This window comes from Panthera pardus, unplaced genomic scaffold (genome assembly GCF_024362965.1).
Source record: "Panthera pardus isolate Hobbes unplaced genomic scaffold, ASM2436296v1 HiC_scaffold_10, whole genome shotgun sequence".
NCBI classification, from domain to species: domain Eukaryota; kingdom Metazoa; phylum Chordata; class Mammalia; order Carnivora; family Felidae; genus Panthera; species Panthera pardus.
The window spans coordinates 108,367,226-108,388,894 of NW_026526655.1; positions in this window are offsets into that span (position 1 = coordinate 108,367,226).

Genomic DNA, 21,669 nt, shown 5'->3' on the forward strand with positions numbered 1-21,669 from the left:
ACCTACCATTTGTTGAAAAGCCTATTCTTTCCCTGTTTAACTGTTTTGGCACCTTGTAAAAATCAATTTGTCATGAATGTGAGGAATTATTTTTGTATTTCCAATTCTATTCTATTCATCTGTCTATGCTCTTCAGTAATACACTGTCTTGATCACAGGAGATTTGTAGTACATTTTGAAAATGGGATGTATACATTCACAGAATTATTCTTTTTTCCCCCAAGTGTAGTTTGGTCATTCTGCCATCCTTGGGATTTCCAAACTTTTACGATCAGCTTGTCAATGACTGCGAAGCCAGCTGGGATTTTGATAGTTATTGTGGGGAATCTCTTGATCAGTTTGGGGAATATTGCCATATCAATATATTACATGTTTCAATCCATGAACAATAGATAGCTTTCTATTTATTTACATTCCTTTCAATTTCTTTCAACAATGTTTTGTAGTTTTCAGAGTGTAAGTTTTGTATATTTTATTAAATTTATTCTGAAGTATTTTGTTTAATTTCCATTATAAAATGATGTGTTTTCTTAATTTCATTTTTCAAATTGCTTTTGTAGGGAAAAAAAACTTAGATGTAGATCTTGTATTTTTTAAAAATGTTTATTGGGGCACCTGGGTGGCTCAGTTAGTTAAGGGTCTGACTCTTGATTTTGGCTCAGTTCTTGATCTCATGGGTTCAACCTCCACATCAGGCTTTGCTCTGACATCATAGAGCCTACTTGGGATTCTCCCTCTCCCTCTCTCTCTCTGCCACTCCCGTGCTCACACATGTGCTCTCTGTCTCTCAGAAATAAATAAATTTAAAATAAATGTTTATTTATGGGGGAGAGAGAGAGAGCAAGGGAGGGACAGAGAGAGGGAGAGGGAGATTTCTAAGTAGGCTCTGCACTGAGTGAGGAGACCAAAGCTGTGTTCGATTTTACAACAGCGAGATCACAATCTGAGTGGATATGAAAAGTCAGACGCTTCACCCACTGAGATTCCAGGTGCCCCAGGATCTTGTATTTTCATCTCCCTTCATCTTAAAGCATTTTTAAATTTTTCTGTCATCTCTTTTACACATTGCTTACATAGAAGTGCACTAGTTTCTGCATATTTATTAATTTCCCTAAAATCTTTCTGATACTGATTTCTAATTTCATTCCATTGTTAGAAGCTTACTTTACATTATTTCAGTCTTTTTAAATGTAGTGAAGTTCACTTTATGGTTTATCATATGGTCTATCCTTGAGAATAATTCATATTCACTTTAAAGGAATTATATTCTGCTATTAAATGGGGTGTCCTAGAGATGTCTCAGGTCTACTGGGTTTTAATGTCTTTATGTCTTTTACTTCCTTGTTTATCTTCTAACTAGTTGGATTATTGATTATTGAAAAGTGGGGTATCTAAGCCTCCAACTGTTGTTGAATTATCTGTTTCTTCTTACAATCTGTCATAGGTACATTGATAATTTTTCTTGAATGATTGGCTTTTATCACTTAAAATGTCCCCCTTCCTGTCTAGTAACAATTTTGTTTTAAAATTTATTATTTTGATGAGTGTAGTTACTCTACCTTTCTTATGAGTGCTTTTTGTGATATCTCTTTTTCCATCCTTTTACTTTCAACCTATTTTTTATATTTTAGTGTAAAATGCCTCCTTTAGACAATGTATACTTGGGCTGAGGTTTGTTTAACCCAAACTGACAACCTCTACCTTTTAATTGGATTATTTTATCCAATCATAATTTGATGTGATTATTGATATCCCTAGATTTATGTCTGAGATTTTACTTTTATTTTTTAATTTTTTTAGCGTTTTTTTATCATTGAGAGACAGAGAGAGACAGAGCACGAGCAGGGGAGCAACAAAGAGAGAGGAAGACACAGAATCTGAAGCAGGCTCCACTCTTTGAGCTGTCAGCCTCTGAGCTGAGCCCACATGGGGCTCGAACCACGAACTGTGAGATCATGACCTGAGCCGGAGTTGGACACTCAACCAAATGAGCCACCCAGGCACGCCCAACATTTTACTTTTTTTTTTGTTTTGTTTATCAATGTCTTTTGATTAATCTATTTTTCCTTTACTCCTTTCTTTTAAGTCAAGTGCATATTTTTATATTAATATTCTTTTAATCTTTTTTCTCTTTTGTGAATTATTTCTTAGTAATTAATCTAGGACTTTCAAAATGCATTTTATAACAACCTACTTCACCTCTATATTATTTTTTATTTTAGCTCCAAGCATTTTATTTTTCTAAACTTTTTTTCTTTTTTTTCTTCCAAGTTTTTATTTAAATTCAAGTTAGTTAACATATAGTGTAGCATTGGCTTCAGGTGAAGTAAATAAGCATTACTTCTGTAGAAATCTATTTTCTGCCCCCTTTCTGTGCTATAATTGATATGCATGTTGATATCTATATATGTTATAAGCCCCCAAATACATTATTTTAATCATTACTTTATATAATTTTACATATTTTAAAGGAGTGGAGAGAAGAAAGGAGAGCAAATAGAGATGCAGAATATTTCTTACATTTATTTTATTATTCATCACTTCTATTTCCTTCTGTTTTTGCTATAAATTTGAGTTACCATCTAGTGTCACTTCCTTAATCTATTACAACTTTCCTCCAACTCATCTTCTTTGTGATGTTATTCATAAATACAATCTATTGCTATATCTTACAGGTTCAAAAATACCTAGATAGATAGACAAATCATAGATAGATAGATAGATAGATAGATAGATAGATTTTATGCAATTGCTTTTTGAATTAATTAAAAGAACACAGAAGACATATAGATTTATATTGTTTTTTTATAATTATATAATTCTCCTTACTGCTGCCCTTTTTATTAATGTGAATGTATTTGGATTATTGTTTGGGATTATTTGCCTTCATTTGAGGAACTCCCTTACTTCCTTTAGTATTTCTTAGAAAGCGGATCTGCAACCTATGAATTCCCTTGTTTCTTGTTATGCTTGAACATGTTTATTTCACCTTCATTTTTGAAAAACAGTTTTGTGAGATATAGGAATCTGGGTTGATAGATGTCTTTTAGATATTAGTTATTATCATTGTTTTCTATTTCAGCACTTTAAATATCATCCCACTAATTGAGGGCCTCAGTCGTTTCTGATGAGAAATCTGCTGTTAATATTTTGATTTCTCTTATATGTGACAAGTTCATTTCTCTTGCCAGTCTAAGTATTTTTTTTTCTCTTTTTCTTTCAACATTTTCACTCCAATGTGTCTGTGTTTTAATCTCTTCAGTTCTATCTGGAGTCTGTTGAGCTATTTGAAATATATTAATTAATGTTTTTCTTCCCGTTTGGGACAATATTAACCATTATTTCTTTGACTATATATATTTTCTTTTCTTTTTTTTCCCTCCCCTCACCTCTGGTACTCCCATTATGCACATGTTGATGTACTTAATGGTATCCCACATTTCTGAGTCTTGCATTTTTCTACTTTCCTTTTTCTCATTGTTCTTTGAATTGCATAATCTCTATTCAAATATCTTCAAGTCTGCAAATTCCTTCTCCTGCCAGCTCCCATGTCTTCTGGAACCCGTATAGTATTTTTTTTTTAATTTTATTTGTTGTGCTATTCAAAAACATAATTTCATTTTTTAATGTTTATTTAATATGAGAGAGAAAGAAGGAGAGCGTGAGTGGGACGGGGCAAAGAGAGAGGGAGAGAATCCCAAGCAGGCTCTGCACTGTCTGCACAGAATCAGATGCAAGACTAGATCCCATGAACCATGAGATTATGACCTGAGCTGAAATCAAAACTGGGATGCTTAACTGACTGAGCCATCTAGGTGCCCTGAGAATTTCATTTTTTAAATAAATCTTATCTCTATTGATACTTTCTCTTTATGAGTCAGTATAAATTACTTTTTACTTTTAAGCATGATTTCCATTAGTTATTGAATATATTTATAATGTCTTCTACAAAGTCTTTGCTTCTTCTGTATCTGGACCCTCTCACAGACAGTTTGTGCTGCTTCTTCTTTTTTCTGTATATGGGTCAGACTTTCCTATTTCTTTGCATAACTCATAATTATTTGTTGAAACCTGAACATTATAGATAATATATTGTATCGATTCTAATTTCTTGTCTGCCTCTTTCTGCCTTCTTATTTTTGTTTACTTTTTTATTTGTTTAGCGATTGGCCAAACTATTTTCATGATGTCTATTTCTCCTGCAGGTGGATGCTCTAATATTGCTTACATAAAAGTATAAGTATATAGACCGGAATATTTGCAAATTCACCGTGGGATGACAATGGTTTTAATAGGGTTCTTCTCTCCTTTTTCTGGCCACATCCAGCTATTAAATTCCACTGATTGCCAGCTGATTGCTCTATTGTTTTCAACAATACTCTGGGGTATAACTTGTTCCTTAGGCTGTCTGGTATCCCTTGCAGCGCTAGTTTCTGGGATCAATCTTTGTGCTTTGTTCATACCCCTGGAGGACTCTTCTCAGCTCTTTCCCTTGTTCTTTCTGGTAAACTAGCTAGCTACCTTATCATTTAGCTTGCTTACTATCAAAGTCTCCATTGTTTTTTTTACAAATCCCATAGGCCTGAATTTCCCCTTATACTGTTTTAAGTAAGTTCAGCTTTTTAAGTGAGTACTTCAAAGCTCTGTTTTATCGGCTGCCTCTACTCTTGATCAAAATATCTGAGCCACAGCTCTGGAGCTTATGTCAGAGACAATGGATCACTTCCTTCTGATTGACACCCTTGCTTTAGGGGCAGGTTAGGCAGAGGCAGTAGCCTTTGTTCTTTTTGATGTTTCTCTCCCTGCATAGGAAAGTGTACTACAAATGTACTAAGTGCCCCGTGAATACACTAGTGTGAGGATGATTAGGGTTCCAGTGTTCTTACCCTACCACATCTTGGGTGGAACCACCACCTGTCAGTGGAAGATGAATGGAAGGAGGCATTCCCCAACATCTCAGCCATACTAATCTCAAAGTTGTAAGAAAGAAGAACTCAGGGAGGTGCCCCTCTGGGAAGGATCCCATAGCTTTTGACTAGGAGCTGGGGTAGAAGGAGTGCTGTGTTCTTGGCTGCACCCACCTGATTTGGAGTTTCTATAATTTTGATCTGGGAGGAGGAAAATGAGGGAATGGATCGCGGTCTGAATGTAACAGACTCTTGGTATTTCATTGAGCTTTAGCAGATTTTCTTAATAAAGGTTTCTTCACTTTCTGTATGCTATTAGGACAATTTCCATTTTCTGTATGCTGTTAGGACAATTTCCAGAGACTCAAAGTGGCTGTTTTTTTAAATACTTTTCACCAGTTATGCTCATTTCACTGGAGTGTGTATCTGTAGAGCTTTGGAACTCTGGAAATTTCTGAAGTGAAGATAATATTCTATCTTAATTGGGTTGTAATCATAAAGTTGCATGCTTTTTATCAAATGAATAAATTGTAAATAAGATTTCTGCATTTCTGTACATGTAAATTATACCTCAATTAAAAAAATATCCAGGGTCAAGGACACATCAGTCAGTTAAGCATCTGACTATGGCTCAGGTCATGATCTCATGGCTCATTAGTTCAAGCCCCGCATTGGGCTATGTGCTGACAGCTCAGAGCCTGGAAGCTGTTTCAGATTCTATCTCCCTCCCTCTCTGCCCTTCCCCCACTCTCACTCTGTCTCTCTCTCTCCCTCTCAAAAATAAATAAACATTACAAAAATTAAAAATGTATGCAGGTTCTATATGAAGATTACCAAAATTCCAACATAAAATATATTTTTAAAAATCATGTATGTACAAATAAACAATATGATCTTGGTGGGCTTACCAGGCTCAGGCTCCAAAGAAGAAAAAGGTGCACACATAATCATAAAAAACAAAGGGATTAATATAAGGCGTTTTGTTGTAGTTGTTGTTTTGCTGGAGTGTCATAAATGCTGAGAAACTAAACAGGAAACAAGACAAATATAATAAAAATCCCTTCAATCTCTAGATTGGGGAGAGATGATCCCTAAATGGAAGCTGGGAATACAGTGGGCTTTTGACGCTGGAGTTGAAGCGAAAGAGGAGATATAATCTTTACCAGACACAGAATCTAAAGCAGAAAAAAGTAAAAGAAATACCCTGACTCCTCTCTTGCTCTCACTGCCAGTCTTACACAGGTGGATCCCAGAGAGAGGTCAATTGAATGGAAACTTGGGACACAGCCTGTGGGGATTGGTTCTACAGAAAACCACAAACACATTGATTAATATCCAAAATATATAAAGATATATAAAGTTCCACAACTTAACAACAAAAAAAGGAAAAAAGCCCTATTAACAAAATGGGCAGAAGTCTTGAATAGGCATTTCTTCAAGGTGATATGAATAATATACATATGAAAAGACCCTTGCATCACTAACTATCAGAAAAATGTAAATCAAAACTACAATGAGATATCACCTCACAACCATTAGGATGATTACTCTAAAGAAAGAAAGAAAGAAAGAAAGAAAGAAAGAAAGAAAGAAAGAAAGAAGAAAGAAAGAAAGAAAGAAAGAAAGAAAGAAAGAAAGAGAAACAGAAAATAACAAGCGTTAGTGGGAATGTGGAGAAATCATAGCTCAGTGCACTGTTTTAGAATTGTAAAATGGTATAACTGTTATAGAAAACAGAGGTTGCTCAAAAAAAATTAAAAAGAAAATTACCATATGATTCAATTTCTTAAATCCACTCCAGAGCTCTCCTGGAACTGTTTTTCTTCACGGATGGATAACTATCTACTGTTAATCTTTGCAAGGGGATCGAGGCTGGGGCGTCCCATCCTACCATCTTGGTGCTGTCATCCCTGCTTGGCAGATTAAATGAGATAGTGTTAATCAATATTTAACAATGTCTGGCAAATGGAAAGTTCTCAGAATGGTTAGCTGCTATTAGCATTCCAATTCCTAGTGCTTTATCTCTTGATTCAGCAAATATCTATGAATTATCTTAAGGAATGTTCTCCCCAGTTCCCATCAGAGCCTAAGCTATTTCCTCCCTCTGTGTTGTCTGTACAGGTGAACTACCTTCCCTCCATCAAACCTGGATAGTCTGACCATGATTGTTTGATTCTGTATATAAGTTCTAGAAAGGCAAGATAAAATATGCTGATATTTTGACATAAGAAAATACCAAAGTGTTCTTCTGTATGTATGAATTCCAAAAACTACAAACTGTGTTGCAAACATGGGATAATAAAAGTGGCATTTACTTTTCTAGAGTGAGAATCATGGTGATGGCTAAATTAACCTATAGTGTGTGTAATATAATGCTGTTTACAGGAACAATATCACATTTGTTCTCTGTATAATAGTGAAGGTAAATTGTGGTACAACTTATTAATTAAAGAAAAAAATTGATAATATTTCCCCAAAGTGGAGAAGCATGGGGTATGTATAAATTTTTGTAATCAAAATTTGTGATTTTTTAAAGTGGAATGGAAAACATTGGGTTTTTTTGGGGTGGGGTTAATTTTCTTTTAAGTTTATTTATTTTGAGAGAGAAAGATAGTGTGAGCAGGGGAGGGGCAGAGAGAGAGGGAAAAAGAGAATCCCAAGTGGGCTCCACACTGTCAGCACAGAGTCAAGTGCATACAGGGCTCCATTCATCTCATGAACCATGAGGTCATGACCAGAGCCAAAATCAAGAGTCAGACACTTAACCAACTGAGCCACCCAGGCACCCTGGAAAACGTTGTTTTGAATGGAAAACATTGCCATAATCTGGAAAATTTATTTATGAGAAGGTTTATCTCTCCATAAATAAATAAGTGCAAAATAAAGAAATGTTAGTATATCAAGCATTTTTCTTCAAAAAGTGAATAACAAAAGCTTTCTTTGAAAAGCATCTTTCTTACTTGAACAACAAATATCTCTGCTTTGCATGCTCTGAACAAGAATATTTGGCTCTTTTCAACATATCTTTTGCTCCTTTTGAATTCACAAATTGCTGAAGCAACCTAAATTCCCCAGCAGCAAGCTCTTGGCCAGCTTCCCTCCTCCTGCACATTTGTCCCCTGTTCAAGTTAAGTGCATTGCTTTCCTTTCATCATGATGTACATGGTTTTCATTTGCAATGACTGCTCACTTAACTTTGTATCCCCTGACCTTCTTCTTTTATTTTCTCCTTTCTTTTCACTACCATCTATGCATTTGCTTGGAAGTGTCATGCTCACTTTGCATACTCCTCAGTTGGCAGTTTCCCTTAGATATATACAATTAAAATCAGCTCGGCAGACCTCCCATTTGGGGAGATTCTCCCTATATCACTTAAATCAGCTTCCCTTGGTTGGCCTTGTCTCTCACTCGCCTGTCCTTTGGACCTATTCCATCTGGAATCCATCAGTTACCCAGACTCTGCATATTTTAATAGTGTTCAATGAATCTCTCGTCTATTATTCATGAGCTTTCTTTTCATCCGCATTTGTTTATCATGTTTATGGTGCCCTAACACTGCTTTGTAGAATTCATGTTTGATCTCGTCCCTCAGTACTTGTCGATCAAATGTGCTGTCTGTCGCTGCCCATTTAGGCCATTGTGTTTATGCTAAATAACTTTCATTTAGAACATAAAAGTGAGCAGGACGCCTGTTCAGGACAAGTTTATTTTAAGTAACCCGAGGTCACTTTTAATAGTTAAAAGAAGGTGGATGATCCAGCAGACGTTTTGTCACTAACAACAAGAAGCTCTGCAATTGACAAGTTTTATTTTATCCTCTTTGGAGAAAGGGCATGATATATGTGTGAAGTCTTCCAGTTCTGAAGAGAGTTCTTCCTCAATCCAAACTAGAACATATATTATATTCAGTCTGTTCTTGCTGTTCTACAAAGTCCTATGCATTTCTCCAGTGCATGAGAATTTAATATTATTGAAATCAAATAGAAGTACCCTTCTCAAAACTTTCCATAATAGTAACTATGCGGCATATGAATACAAGAAATCCAAGACTTCTGGATGCAGAGGGAACAGAAAGCACTCTTGCTCTCCACTTTCACCTTTATTTTGTACTACTTGAGTCAGTCAAAGAGAAAAGGACATAGCAAATCTTGAAAGAATTGTCCGAGTGGGATCCTGCGATATCAACACGTTTTAAGAGGTCTTCCTGGAGAAATGGAATTAAAAAAAAAATCAAACAAATAAAGACCACATTGATTTGTTTACTGCCCAACAAGCATCCACTTCCTTGAGGGAGTATTTTACATTTTGCAATGTGACTTGGACCAGGGCTCTGACTACGGAATAGAGAATAGCAGAGCTTATGGGCAGCATTTTGTGTGACAGCAGTGTGTGCTTAGCATTTTACATAGATTGGCACCTCAGTAATTTATTTCAAAAATGTATTTTTGTGTTTAAAGTGACCCTGAGTGGCCTGAAATTTTCACTTAGAATTTTGGACTTTTCTGACGCATTATTTCAACCATCTAACACCTAGCCCCACAGCACAGTTCCATTTTCCATCAGTTATTACTTATTACTATAATTTGCAAAGCCTACACACAGACCAATTATCTGATCCTCATAATAATCCTGGGAGTTAAGCAAGTCTACATTTAACGACAAAATAACCTGAGGCACATGGCATGGCCAAATAACATGGCCAAATAACATGGCGTGGCCAAGAGGACACGGTAAGTGCAAAGCTGTGGCAAGAGCCTGAGACTGACACTTTGCAGCCTAGGTCGCCCACTTTTCCCTCTGGCACTTTTTTCATATCACCCACTGTAGCATCCAGGCCCCTTCCTCCATGAAAGCTGCCACATTTCCTCTGCTGTTCTATTTATTCTGTGCATACAAATCATATCAGCTCATCTAGACGCTAAGCTGATATTTCTTTCCTTTATGCCTGGCACAGAACAGAACAAAGTGGACAGATTTATAAGTAGAATCGCTCAACCCTCTGAGCGAAATTAGATCTAACACCAAGTAGGTCTTCTGGTAGGTGGCTTCATTTGCCCATCTCTACTGCCTACATTTGCTGCATTTCCCCCTTTTTCTGTTTGCTGAGTTAGAAGAGTGAAGTTCCAAAGCAGAAATGGAAAATTCTATCAAAATATAAGAGACTATTTTCAGTGAAATCCCCCAAATCAAGTATAACTTTAGACCTAAAGGTCTACCTTGGGTCCACAGGGATTTCCTAATATCATGGCTCATTGAACCAGGTCAGATGAAATCATTCTTGTGTAAATAGTGAAACTTGCCAATATTTCCATCATGAGTTTTGATATAAGGTATGCTATCATCAACCCGATGGTGGGCAGGTTCTGTACTTGGCCTTATCACCACATTCCAGATCTCCTCCTCAGGGCTGATGCACCCATCCCTTGGTGGCTGGAGTATCCCACTGCTGACAGCTTACAGATGCACAATGCTGGGTGGCAAAGTCCCGCCTTGCCTGAGGGTCAGCCCACAGCAGCTGACTGGCTGGTGCAGGAATGCACAGTTCCTGGCCTATGTTCCAGTTGGGAATACTTCTGTAAGACTGTCCAAAGCTTCCTGTAGAATGATGAGGCCCCATCACAATTCACCTTCTCCCTGCCTTCCCCCTTTCCTGGCAGGTGTATCTCCCAAGAGTTTCCCCTGATAAACTCTGTGCAGTCAGTGTCTGGTTTCAGAGTTTGTTTCCAAGGAAACCGATCTAAGACACCATATAAAATAGTGTCGAAGTAATAAAGCAGTATGGCTAAGATGAATTGAACAATAATCAAAACTTTTTAAAAACTTCATTAAAGCCGTTATTTTATTCCTCAATGCCAATTTCTTATGAACATTGCGTGTCTGTGGACACTCATACCCACAATCACTTTCTGGTCTAATTTAGTAAAGACGAACTTGGTTCCCAAGAGTTCATCTTATTATTTTCATTTCTTTCTGCTTACAATGTTAGTAGAACTCAAGTATATGTAACAATTTACGCGAGCTATTAGCACTGGTAACACCTGAGATTTGTAGTTTTCCCGGAGGAGGCTGCCTGTTTGATCATCTTGAGGGGTTCACTTGGGATGATCAACCATGAGTCACTCAGGCACCTGTCACTGCTTTCTGTAACTCTTCAGGTGGGTTTCAGAGTGCAAAAACATGAATGCTTCTGATTTATATAAGGATGGATGGATTAGACTTAACTCTTAGCTTTTCTCTACTTTCTCCATCACAGGAGATTTTATTTTTCTGAGAGAACATGAGTATTTTTCCTTTGAGTTTTACTATTCTGAGAGACCACATTGTTTTGAGAGGACAAACAGAAGAAAAGTCTGAAAAAAAGAGCCAGTATTTATTAAGAATGCACTCTCCATGTAGAAGAAGGAAGCAGAAAAATTAAACAACTAAACAATCATCCCCAGAATATAGGGTGGGGAAAAGCAGCCCCCGGAGTGAAAGTTGTGCTCATTTCCTGACATGAGAGGCCTCCCAGATTAGTCACTGCCTGCAACCTCCCTCTCTGGGCACTGTGTCTACCGTACATCTGACCCCTGTTCTGATAATGCCTGATATACTCCACGCTGCTTTCTGATCTTGGCCACTGTCCAATGTCTTCTGGATGCCTAGAAAGCCCTTCCACACATTGCTTTGTGGGATAACCTCCTACTCCATTAAGATGTGAAATAGGAGTTAAAATTACACATATCATTGACTTTTCATGCAATAAATGTAGTGACTATTACAAAGAAACACAGTGTGCTCCCCTCTGTATGACAATATAACTTTTTATTGAAAAAAGTAAAATTTGAAAAGAAACACTGAGGTGTTTACATAAATAGAAAAGAGAAAGACCCCTCATTACCCTTCTAATCCCACCTATCATAACTAGCCATTACTATAGTTAGGTATCAATCCACTTTCCTGACCACCTTCAAACCAGACTGACTGGTATCACCTTCACCAGGAAGCCTTTCCCCCACCTAAATTTCATGTTCCTCTGGGTTCCCATTTTTAGCCATGCATACTTCTGTCTTATCCTATACCATACTACATTGAGAGCATTGATTTCCAGAACATCAACAGTAAAAAATCAAAGCTGAGACCATGCATTATTCATTTTCTGTCTCATGAATCCAGCAAAGCTCTAGGCTTATAGTAGATGCTTAATAAATGTCATTTGAACTGAACTGAGTTGATGTGGAAAGTTTTATTCCATTTATACTTTGCAATTTAAGTTGAGGGGATTTGGGTTGAAATCTCCTGGAAAATATTACCAAAGTCCTTTTGAACTCCCTTCCCCATAAGCCATGTCAGAGTCCTGCCCAGCCCTCTTGCTCGCTATCATCATCAAAGGAAAGGTGCAAGAGGAAGAGACATGAGAAAGCAGGGCAATACTTCAGACCGGTCAGATGATTAAATTAAAAAAATAAAAGTTAGAGAGGAAATGCAGGACATTGGATCCCTGGGGAACAATTATATTTTCTGACATCTTGCTTTCATTAATAACAGCCAAGGTCAAACAGTCTCTAAAGGTCCTCTTTATCTCCATGATGATGTCTTTAAACTTGTCTGTCTGATCCATCCTTTTGCCTGTTTTTCCAACCTATTGACCCCTCCTTTACAGCCCCAGAGCTTCCATGGCCTTGCATACCTGCTTCTTCATTGTTTCTCCTTCTTCCCACTGTTTGCAAGGCCCAATCCTTTGAAGGGTCAAACTCCTTTCAAGATGCATATCAAATTCTACTTCATTTGGGAGAGTGGATATTCTGACATTCTGTAAACATATTACACATTCCGCTAACATTCATTTTGACTTTTGGCATGATTAATAATGTTTACTGTATGTGTACTTACCTATCTCTCTTTACATATGTCTGCTTTATTTTCCAATTTGATTGTAAATCTCCTAAGGACAAGAGCAGCTCTAGTTACCATGCATCCCTGAAATCTCTCAGTACAGTGCCAAGTACTAGTGTGTATTCATCACACACTCCTTGCTTGGTTGACTGACTTCCCTGGAGAGTTCACTGCAAATTAGTTAATTTTTAAATCTGGCTCATTTTGCTGGTCCTTCCTTTCTCTCTCAACCTTGATGTTCAAGTTCCCCCGGGACCATTCCTTGGTTCTTTTCCTTTCTCCATTTATAGAAGCCCTTTTTGTGTTCTCATCGAATCTCATGGTTGAAATGCCATGAAAGCGCCAATTTCTCTCTAACGTATATTTCTGTCTCATCCTTCTCCCCTGGCACTCCGACTCACATTGCCTACTATATTATTGACACTCCACATGGACACCTGATAGACATTTCAAAGTTAGTTCTTGCACAATTGAATTCTTGATCCTCTCCCTTCATGGGTGGATATGGGCTTCCCATCCCAGTAAATGGTAAATTCATTCTTCCAATTCCTCAGGACAAACTCCTGACAGTCATTCTTGGCTCCTTTGTAGGTTTCATTCACATTAATGTAACCTGTTGATTTTTGTCTTCTGACATCCAAACTATGAATCCTTCATGCCATCTCTATTGCTGCCTTTGAATCTGACCCTTTCGAATCTCTCACTTAGATTCACCTACAGTCTCTAATTAACCCTTCTGTCCTCGCTTACTTACGGTCTATCCTCAACAGAGCATTCTTTAAAAGCACAAGAGAAATCATGATGGTTTCCTTTTTGAAATTCTGCAATGGATCTCCATTCTCTTAATGATTGAAGCTAAAACTTTTACAATGGCTTGCAAGACTTTACCCAACTTATCCCCCTTGATCCTTTACCCAACTTACACACACACACGCGCATACACACACACACACACACACACAGACACACACATCTATTGCCTCTCCAATATCAATTTTCTCTCACTTTTAGTCTCCTCCTGCCATACTGCTCTCTTGCTATTCCCCAGAATGTCTGTTATACCTTGCTTTGGCTGCTGCCTCTACATGGAAAGATCATCTCCCAAGTATCTTTACCCTTAACTTTGTGTCTCTAAAGTGTTGGCTCTAGTGTCACAAGCTCAGTGAGGCAAGTCTTGACCAATTTATTCATAATTACAATCAATCCTCTAGAATTCTCAAACAGCTTTATGTTGCTTTATTTTTTCTTTATAGCATGCATCACCCTCTAACATACTAACCATTTCCCAACGTACTTGTTCCGTTCTTTATTGATCTCTTCTATCGCTGGGCTGAAAGCTTTACAAAGACAGAGAGCACTGATACTTTCTTCACTGATATATTCCAAGAACTTGGAACCATAGCTGGCGCAGAGTACATCCTTAGAAAATATTTTTGAATGAATGGAGTTTTCAAATAAATTGCAGGAACTTTCTCTCCCTTACCATTTCTGGTTAGTATTTCCGGCTACTACTGAAATAAATGTCTTTGAAGACTTATTATGTGTAGAAACATTTGGTCTCATTTTCAAGGAGTTTTGCTAGAACTGTCATAGTGACAAGAGAGGCAAGCAAATAGGGAACATATAGCAGAAGGAAGTGTGTTAAAAATCGACGTGAGCAAAGGCATAGAGAAAATAATGGTTAATCTAACTGATGACAACTGACTGGAAAGCATGTCAAAGTCAAGACAGCATATAAAAGCAGTCCAACTTTAACAGTGGAGAACAGAGAGAGGGGATTCCCTGGGGAGGGCATGGCATGATTACAGACCCCATGTGGAAAGCACCTAGTGTATGATTAGCCCAGTGATTATTTGGAGGTTATGGAGATGAAACAAAATGGGGCTGATATCCTGTAGGCAGTCAAGGAAAACTGGATGTTTTCAAAATTAGGGTGAAAACAGAAGTCTTCTGTTCAAGGAATTGTGGGATTTGAACTCACTAACCTAACCCAGGAGTACATTCCTCTCATGGCAGTCTCACTGCACTTGAGAGTTTGCCCTGTTAAATTGGGTTTATGTCCCTTGACTTTATTTCCTTCATTTGGATCTGCGAATAGGCCATGTTTGTGTGATCTTAATATAAACTGCAGTCTTAAGTTTGTTAATTAAAGAAATGAATTTGTTATGAGAAGCCACGAAGCCATTATCACATATAAACACTGTATCAAATGAGTCAGAGGTATTTTAGATTTTTTCCCACCTTACAGTTACCCACTAATTACTTTTTATCCTGATTAGAAACAACTATCCCTCAGGCTTCTAGAAATAATTCCAACTAAGCATCACATAATACCAATTTAAAAATGCGGAAACCGGTCTAGATACCCTTTGACTCATGCTGGCTTTCCCTCACTGCCTCAGGTTTATGCAGAGTTTGAGAGGAGCCATTGTGCCTTGACTGTCTGTCCCTTAGTTTCAAGGTCCTTGAAAGGATGACAGTTTGCAGAAGGCATTAGATAGGGCCAGCTGCCAGGCACCTGTGAAAATAAGCAGTACAAGAGTTGTGGGCTGTAGAAATTTAAAGAGACTGGGTCAGTTTGAGCTTGCATACGTTTATGCCCATCAAAAAACTGGTGCACTTTTCAGTCTGTAGTGTGGAATGCTGAGGAATATGTACGTCGTAAATACACCAGGAGTACATCATCAAAAAGAAAAGAGGTAAAAAATGGTGTGGATGTGAAGAAAAGGAAACTTCTGTGCATTGTTGGTGGCAAGTACAGCCACCATGGAAAACAGTATGGGTCTTAAAAAAATAAATATAGAACTGCCTATTAACTAGCAATTCTGCTTCTGGTAATACACCCAGAAGAAATGAAAATACTAATTCAAAAAGATACATACTCCCCATGTTCATTGCAGCATTATTTATAATAACCAAGCCAAGGAAACAACTTAAGCACCCATGGATGGACAATGGGTAAAGAAGTTGTGGTAAATACAATGGAACATTAATTAGCTGTAAAAGTGAGGAAGTCCTATCATTTGCAACAAAATGGATTATGCTAAGTGAAATAAGTCAGACCAAAGACAGATACTGCGGGATCTTACTTACATATGAAAACTAAATTAAAAAACAAACAAGCAAACAAACAAAACAAACACCCCCTGAGATCAGACTATGGATACCAGAGGCAGAGGGTGGGGGGGAAGGGGCTAATGGAAGAAGGTGGTCAAAAAGTACAACCATCCAGTTGCAAGATAAATAAGTACTAGGGGAAGAATGCACAACTGGATGGTTACAGCTAACCCTACTGGACGATATGTAGAGAAGTTGGGAATAAATCCTAGGAGTTCTCACAAGTTTTTTTTTTCTTTTTATTGAATCTATTTGAGAAGATGGATGTTAGTTGAACCAATTGTGGTAGTTATTGGTGTGGGAAATAAAGGCAGAAGGAAATGGCAGATAAAATTAAATTTCCTTATAACCTGTGACCCATTGGCAAATACTTGGGTAAACAGTTTCTCCAGGAACTCCCACTGTCTTCATGCTAATGCTTTGCTAGAGGGAAAAACAACCTTAGCTTGACAATAGCTGGACCTCTAAGATCCTGTGAGTTTTCTTTAGCATAGGAAAATCTCACTGGAAACTTCCTCTTGACTTTAGCTCCCCAACTCCCAAGTATGTAACCAGTGTCTCTTCATCCCGACTCTTTCTGCTCATGGGTCCTGTCCCTGTGCTTGAATAAAATCACCTTTTTGCACCAAAGACTGCTTCAAGAATTCTTTCTTGGCTGTCGGCTCTGGACCCCATGAACCCCACTATCACCCGAAAAGCTCATCATTTATTTCACATTATGTGTAAATCAAACCCATCATGCTATAGGCCTCAAACTTATACAGTGAAATATGTCAATTATTTTTCAATAAAACTGTTAAAAAGAAGAAGAAAAACTATATGTCATTCCCTCTTTTGGAGGCTGAGCTTGTGGTGTGGCAAGCAGTACGGTGATGTTCATAAAAACAGTTTAGTGTATAATATATTCAGGCTGATTTTGTAGGTTTTGGCAGCATGCTTTACTCTGGTATCTTCACAACTGCCTTTGAAATTATCCTAAAGCAAGTCATTCCCTGTAAAATCAGTTTTCTCCCCTTAGGACAGATCTAAATTTTCAACTCTCACAGAGGGGTGAAAAAAAGAGAGAGATTTTATAATCACTAGATGAGCTAGCAAGGCTAAGTACATCATACTCGGGGACCTTCTCATGTACATTTGAACCAGGTAAAAGCAAGCATTAGAGGCATCTTAAAGGGACAGAGAGAGACAGAGAAGGGCACAATGTGACAAGAGCCCTGTTTGCAACAAAAGTGAGGCCAGTAGGGGTAACTGGAGCATCTGGTTGTGGAGGCAGAGTGGGTGATTTGTCAGTATATGAGCCAAATGTGAAAATAGAACTTTCTTTCTACCTGGTGACCTTGTGTCTCCAGTGAGTCATCGGTATCTGTGGACCTGTAAGGAATGCCTTTTTGCACATCTGCCCAAGGAAACCCATTTCTATGGCAGTGGGACCCTGCCCCTAAGGCTTCTCTGTGAACCCCTTTCTGGTGGAATTTGGCACATAGACTGGCTATGATCTGTTTACCAAACAGTCTTCCCCACTGGACAGGGATCTGTGGGAGGACAGGGAGTCACCCAGACTTCCCCCTTCCCAGACTGCATCCCCAGAACCTTAGCACACCACTCGGCACATAGGAGCTGTTCGACAATGTTCATTAAACACAAGTCTCCATAAAGGCAAGCCCCACCTTCTCTTTGCAGTCACGTAAGCATCACCACATATTGAGAACGCATTCAAGTTTGGTTTTGCCCCTTTAAATGCTTTTTGGCCTCAGCTGCTCTCTTGGCCTTTGGAAAGCCAAATAACCTGATGGCAATATCAGCAACATTTCTGGCTGGTATCCCTAAGCTTCTATGTGATCAATGCCTAGGTGATCATGCAGGTAACATTATGATTATCATGACAATGTCAGGCTTACAAACAAGTATGTGATTCTGATTTATTGTTAATATCTCAATATTCAGTTTTGAACAGAGTAAAGCTCCAGAGACAAAACTTTAAATGAAATCTTCTTATGTGATTTATATGGAAAAAGAGTATCAGTCAGATGAATTATTTATCATTCCAAAAGAAAATAGTTCAACCATTAATAATTATGGTAAGAGCTGTAGGATTTATGTACTACAGTCATTATTAAGAACTTTGAAATAGTTACAAATGGGGAGAAATATTGACAGTTAAATATATTAAATCTGTTAAAACTATTAATCTATTAAAATTATTGAGAGTTTATGCTAACCTGATAACTTCAGGAAGACATTTTCTTCTTTTTGGATCAACAAATATTTCTGTAAAAAGTTCAAAAATAATACGGGATACAAGAATAAGAAATAATGTTATAATTTAACATGTAGAATTGAATAGTAACTTAGATTCATAACTTAACCAAAACCACCATGAAGAGCTATATTTCGATTTTGATTGTTTAACTCCATGCAAAACAGGAATTAAACAATTTTTATTTTATTTATTTTAATGTTTATGTATTTTTGAGAGAGAGAATGAGAGAGAGAGAGGAGGGGCAGAGAGAGAAGGAGACACAGAATCTGAAGCAGGTTCTAGGCTCTGAGCTGTCAGCACAGAGCCCGACGTGGGGCTCAAACCATGAACCATGAGATCCTGACCTGAGCCGTAGTCAGAAGTTTAACCGACTGAGCCACCCAGGTGCCCCTAGACAATTTTTAAAAAGCTGACAATTTTTATCATGAGCAAAATATCTACCTTAAAATTTCAGTACTTGTAAAAGCTCCGCACTCATGTATAACAATGCTTATGGTAAATCATGCTTATAGGGTTGAGTCTAAATATTTAAATAAAAAGTTTGATAAAATAAGTATTAAAGAATTGTCAACCACTTTCAACAAAGACACATGATTTTTAAGTTTTTCACAGGTTATAAATCCCAGGTTACATATTCTTCCTGGAAAATATGCTAGTAAAACATGTTTTTGTTTAATGATAATATACTGTGCATAAGAAGTGATTTATTCAGTATACTTCATCCGTCTAAACAGATATTTGTGAGAAAACCAAGAAAGCCCTTCTTTCAAAAAACTTTGGAGCAAATTAATGATTGTACTTTTGATCTATGTCCTTGGCAAAACACTTTAGGATCTCAGGCAATTAGCAACATAGTAACCATGTGAAGAAATGCTTTAGAATGGCAAACTGACAGACAAATGTTAAGTACAATGACATCAACAAGGGGATAGGGTTCTGAGTAATTTAACAATCCCAAGGGTACAGTGTCTTCATCACATTTTTCACTGTGTACTTAGCGCCGCTAACATTAAAGAAATACTGACCATAAGTAAAAATAAATACATATAGTCATGTTTACTGTTCTTTAGTCAAAGACGAGCTACATAATTTTTGACCTTCCACAGCATATGCAAAATATTTAACCAATATGAAATGGAGGCTATTACATTTTAAAAAGGCTGTTTAAACAAAGGAAGCCTTAATATTGTACCGTGCAGATAACAATAATGCAGGGCTTGCAGAGAAAGAAGTTTATTTGCTGGAACCTGCTGAATAAGTAATCAAATTGCTGTGCTTCAAGAGTGCAAGTGTTTGTTACACAAAATCTGCGGTAAAGATATATACAAATCATTCCACTCCAGGGAAGAGGCTGAAATTGGTGTCACGCATCGCAACGAAAGCTGAGATGCAGAGAGAAATTCGCAAGCAGTATTTGTGTGCCAATTACATTGCTTTGTACTCATTTCTAGATATAAGAACTAAGGGCAGGAGTGCCTTGCTGTCTCAGTCCGTAGAGCGTGCAACTCTTGATCTGGGGGTTGTGAGTTCAAGCCCCACATTGGGTGTAGAGATTACTTAAAATCTTAATGGTTATGAGTCTGTTCAAAATTTCTATTTCTTCCTGTTTCAGTTTTAGTAGTCTATATGTTTCTAGGATTTTGTCCATTTCTTTTAGATTTCCCAATTTGGTGGCATATAATGACTCATAATACTCTCTTATTATTGTTTGTATTTCTCTGATGTTGGTTGTGATTCTCTTCTTTTATTCATGATTCTATTTATTTGCATCCTTTCCTTGTTCTTTTTGATCAGTCTGGCTAGGGGTTTATCAATTTTGTTAACTCTTTCAAGGAACCGGCTCCTAGCTTCATTTCCCTGTTCTACTGTTTTGTTTCTATTTCATTATCATTGATTTCTGCTCTAATCTTTATTATTTCCCATCTTCTGCTGGTTTTGGGTTTTACTTGCTGTTCTTTTTTCCAACTCCTTTAGATACAAGGTCAGGTTGTATATTGGAGACCTTTCTTCCTTCTTTAGTTCCCTTATAGGACTGCCCTTGCTGTGTCCCAGAGGTTTTAGAGTGTCATGTTTTCGTTTTCGTTGGGTTCCATGTACTTTTCAATTTCTTCTTTAACTTCTTGGTTAATTAATCATTCATTCTTAGTAAGATGTTCTTTAATCTCCAAGTATTAGTGGTCTTTCCAGTTTTTCTTGCGATTGATTTTAAATATCATACCGTTGTCATCTGATGGCATGCATGGTATGATCTCAATCTTTTTGTACTTGTTGAAGGCTGATTTGTGACCCAGTACATGCTCTATTCTGGAGAATGTTCCATGTGCGCTTGAGAAGAAGTGTATTCTGTTGCTTTAAGATGAAAATCTCTGAATATATCTGTTAAGAAAATCTCCCAACAGACAAGGGTCCAGGGCCTGATGGCTTTCAAGGGGAATTCTACCAAACATTTAAAGAAGAGTTAACACATATTCTTTGGAAGCTGTTCCAAAAAAATAGAAATAGAAGGGATACTTTCAAACTCATTCTATGAGGTAACCATTACCTTGATTCCCAAACCAGACAAAGACCCCATTAAAAAGGAGAACTACAGATCAATTTCCTGATGATGGATGCTAAAATTCTCAATAAGATACTAGCAAACCAAACCCAAACTGTTTACCACAATCAAGGGGAATTTATTACTGGGCTACAGGCTGATTCAATACCTGCAAATCAATCAATGTGATACATCACATCAATAAAAGAAAGGACAAGAACAACATGATCCTCTCAATAGATGCAGAAAAAACATTTAACAAAATACAGCATCATTTCTTAATAAAAGCACTCAAGAAAGTAGGGATAGAAGGAACATACCTCAAGATCATAAAGGCCATATATGAAAGACCCAGAGTTAATATTCTCTTCAGTGGGGAAAAACTGAGATCTTTCCCCCTGAAATCAGGAGCACAACAAGGATATCCACTCTCACCACTGTTGTTCAGCATGGTCTTGGAAATCCTAGACTTAAGTAATTGTACAAGAAAAAGAAATAAACAGCATTCAAATCAACAAGGAAGAAGTCAAACTTTCACTCTTCACAGATGACATGATACTCTACATGGAAAACCCAGAAGCCTCCACCAAAAAACAAACAAACAAACAAACAAACAAAAACAAAAACAAAACTGCTAGAACTGATACATGAATTCAGCAAAGTCTCAGGATACAAAATCAACATGCAGAAAACCATGCCATTTCCATACACCAATAATGAAGAAGCAGAAAGGGAAATCAAGGAATCGATCCCATTTACAACTGAACCAAAAACTACAAAATACCTATGAATAAATGTAACCAAAGAGATCAAAGATCTAAATGCTGAGAATTATAGGAAGTATCTGAAAGAAATTGAATAATACACAAAGAAATGTAAAAAAAAAAAACATGTCATGCTCTTGGATTAGAAGAACAAATACTATTAAAATGTTAATACCACCCAAAGCAAGATACATATTCAATGTAATCCCT